This window comes from Cebus imitator, unplaced genomic scaffold, assembly GCF_001604975.1.
Source record: "Cebus imitator isolate Cc_AM_T3 unplaced genomic scaffold, Cebus_imitator-1.0 Scaffold143, whole genome shotgun sequence".
Taxonomy (NCBI): domain Eukaryota; kingdom Metazoa; phylum Chordata; class Mammalia; order Primates; family Cebidae; genus Cebus; species Cebus imitator.
In genome coordinates this window covers 4,761,871-4,766,094 of record NW_016107458.1, presented here as the reverse complement: position 1 = coordinate 4,766,094, position 4,224 = coordinate 4,761,871, and positions in this window count along the sequence as shown.

Here is a 4,224-nt window from a genome sequence, read left to right as displayed (position 1 = left end):
AGAAAGAAAGAAAGAAAGAAAGAAAGAAAGAAAGAAAGAAAGAAAGAGAAAATAAAAGAAAAGAGAGAGAAAGAGGGAGAGAGAACAGGAGTCTTGCTCTATTGCCCAGGCTGGAATGCAGTGATGTAATCATAGCTCACTGCAGCCTCAAACTCCTTACCTGAAGCCACCCTTCCACCTCAGGCTACCCTACCAAGTATCTGAGACTACAGGCATGCACCTCTGTGCCAGGCTAATCTAAAATAAAAATTTCATTTTTTTCTTTTTTTTTTTTTTGAAAACTGTTTTCTAAAGTGACTATGTTGTTTTGTATTTCCACCAGAAACATATGAATTTTGCTCTAGTTGTCCCACATATTCACCAGCATGTTGTATTATCAGTTGTTTTATTTTAGCAATACTAAAAGGTGTATAGTAGTGCTTAATTTGCTTTTATTTTGCACTTCCCTAATGAGCTATGATGCTGAGTATCTTCCTTTTCTGTAATTATTTTAATTTAATATAAATTAAATTAAACATTTAATTTCTCAGTTGCACTAATCACGTTTCAGAGGCTCAAAGGCCACATGTAGTTAGTGGCTATCTTATTGGATGGCACAGATTATCAAACATTTCCTTTACTGCAGAAACTTCTGCTAGACAATAGGATGCCTTAGCTAAAGTCATGAGTTCTTTCACATTAGAATTCATGGCTAATCTTCAGTAGGAATTTAAATTAAAAAAAAAAAATTAGGCTCTTGGATAAAGCAGGTCAAAATTTTGAGTTCACAGAAAAAATATAAAGTATCTCTGTCTAACATAAAAACTGCTTTTGTCTACCATGCAGGGATTAAAAAGAAAAAGGCAGAAAAAAAAACTTTTTAAAAATGTTTATTTACCTGCATTCACTAGTCAAGATAAACAGACTAACAAACAAAAAATAGATTCAAGGATACTTGAGAATTTTTGTTTTTTATACAATTCAGCCAGTTTCAGCTAAAATGTAAACATTGAAAATTTAACCCTAAACTCATCTGAAACTAAGAAAGAGTTTGGGGGACAGCTTTTAAAACCAAACTGGTGTTGTAACTGCTTTAGTCAAGATTTTAGTCCATAGCTTTCATTGTACTACCTACAGGGACAAATAAAGTTTAGCCATGTAAATAAGACTTCTTTTTTCAGAAATATAATTTAGATTCAACTATCTTTTAAAAACTACTGAATGTGTACATAGTACTAAAATTCTAAAAATGAAACTGGTAAGGTCTTTATTTACGTGTATATATATGTTATGTGTTTATACATATGTACATTTATTATATGTTGTGTCTACACAGTGAAATACGGCATAGTTGGCCAAAAATTCCCTAAGAAATTTTATTCAGATTGGCTTAGATAAATGAGCACTCATATAAAATATATACTAATGAACTCAGTCACAGCATTTTACTTCATGTGACTTAAGCAAATTTTTCATAAATAAGCTGGTTTTAAATTATTGGCAAAATAAAAATAGAAACTTCAGAATTGTCAGCATACATTTTTTCCTGGGTTTACTGATCAGACAGTTTTATATATCTGTCATTACTATATTTGTCCATCTAGCAAGGACAAATATATAAAACTGTCTGATCAGTAAACAAGGTATCAAAATTTGACACAAGGTTATAAAATTATAAGCCAATCCTAAAACAGAATGAACTTTGTTTGTGCAATTTTTTGATAAGTAACACTAATTTAATATTGTTGGCTTAATAAAAATGACCATATTTTCTGAGTTGTCAACAATATACCAATATATTTAACTTTAAGGTTCGTAGCTGGGTGAATGTCTGATATTAACAGGCTATAAAAATGGTTAACAGGGATAACTTTAAATGATGACTAGCTTTGTCTAATATTTCAGTTTTCACACATAATCTATGTAAATTGTTTTTAAAAAGCAAATAAGTATGTAAAAGAGATAAATGTGTTTCAATAAACTTTTCATATAATGAGATTTTAAAGTCATGCTGAATTAAGCAATAGATATCCACTAAATGTCAGGGTTAAAATTTCCAAATAAAGCGAAAGCTAGAACATAAATTGCCTGGGCAACATAGTGAGATTTCATCTCTACAAAAAAACAAAACATATTTTTAAGTAGCTGCATCATTGCCTTCAGCTCTTTCTCCCCTTGGGAAGGCCAAGGATGATAACTTTCTCCATGAGCCTTTCATTAGCTGGTGGAACATCTTTATTTCCCACTTCTAACTCTACTGTTATCACCTAACACTAAAATGCTTATTTTGAAGGCCCAGAAAAGCAATGTTTTGCTCTACTATATTCTGGACTCTTGGCATTTGTTGATGTGTTTGAATTTTCCACATAAGCAGTAAACCTCTGTGCTGTTACTAAGAACCATATATTCTCCTGCTCAAAGTACTAGTTTTCTTGTTTACATTCCTCTATAGTAAAGTGCACACTTATGACCTTGGACATACTTCTTCCTGTGTCTTATATTCAAATACTCTTCTTAAAATTCAAATACTCTTTTTAAAATCAAGTTCATCTTCCAGTTTATCTAAATAGGCTTCCTACAAGAAAAAGCAATCACATTGCAGGGGATTTTTCTTCACCTTTTTTCTAACTGGCAAAAACAAAAACAGGAATTTATATTTCATTAGAATAATTTCCTGTGTCCTCTTTGCTAGGTTTTTTATTACTTAGAAAAACCAAGCTTTGAAATGATTAAGGTTTGGTATACATCTAATTTTCTGTGCTGTTTTTAAAGTCTTTTGATTATCACTGTTTAAATAAATGACTTATTTCACCATGACCCGTGATCCTATTTTGAGTGAGTATTTTTGACCTTTTAATATTTTTGTCAAGCTTATCCAGAATCACAATTACAAATCAATTCTTTTTGATATAGAATTCACTTTGGGATTTTCCAGCTGAGCCCCTGGAGAGTCTCAAAGGATACATCTCTTATCTGGTAGAGATATTAAGTGATTACTATTATTTGAAAAATTATACAGGAAACATTGTCAAATAATAAGTGACACTATATCCTCTTTCAGTTACATTTATGAATATATTATTCAAAAAGTATTCTGAAAATTATATAAATTCATAGAATATAACATGCTAGTTGTACTTTTTGTTATATTAAATTCTCTTTAAATTTATATTTGTATTGATGATATTGATGTGAATATTCTAAAGATTATGTGGAATTTATAAAAGTTTGGATGTAGCTCAGTCATGATTCCCGTTGTCAATCTTAAAATATATAATAGAAATAACTAAGTTTCCTTGCCAATTGTGAATTCTCATCAGTTTTAACCACGACTACTCTAAGTTTTTGTCATCCACAGTTACCGTTTGTTTGTTTTAAGATGGAGTCTCGCTCTCTCACCCAGGCTGCAGTGTAGCGGCATAATCTCAGCTCACTGCAACCTCCACCTCCCAGGTTCAAGCAATTCTCCTGCTTTTGCCTCCCAAATAGCTAGGATTACAGGCGCCTGCCACAATTCCCAGCTAATTTTTGTATTTTTCGTAGAGACAGCATTTCACCATGCTAGCCAGGATGGCCTAGATCTCCTGACCTCAGGTGATCTGCCCACCTCCACCTCCCACAGTGCTGGGATTATAGGCGTGAACCACAACACCTGGCCTGTAATTTCTTTTCATGAAAAAGATTCTAACAGTATGTTTAAGAGAACATAGATTTCCAGTAACATTAAGAACAATAGACAAAATAAAATTTTGAGAACTGCAATAAAGAAACTGAAGAATTCATGAAACTGCTAATCAAGATCAAACAGAACAAAAGTTAATTATACCAGATTAAATAACTGATGAAAATAATGTTTTTATGACTGTTACTAGAAACATTACTGGTTCTATACATAAATATTTTGTTTTCCAGATTTAAGAAAATTTTCTCTCTTAAGCTATCTATAGTTTACAGCAAGTTGGTATACTTCTGTGAGCAAGAATGAAAGCATTTGCATTTGCTCCCTACTTGATTCCTCCAAAATTCATAAACTATTTGTTTGTTTGTTTGTTTTTTCCCATTTATTTATTTTATTGCATTTTAGGTTTTGGGGTACGTGTGAAGAACATGCAAAATTGTTGCATAGGAACACACATGGCAGTGTGATTTGCTGCCTTCCTCCCCATCACCTACATCTGGCATTTCTCCCCTTGCTATCTCTCCCCAGCTTCCCACCCCCCACCGTCCCTCCCCTATTTCCCCCCA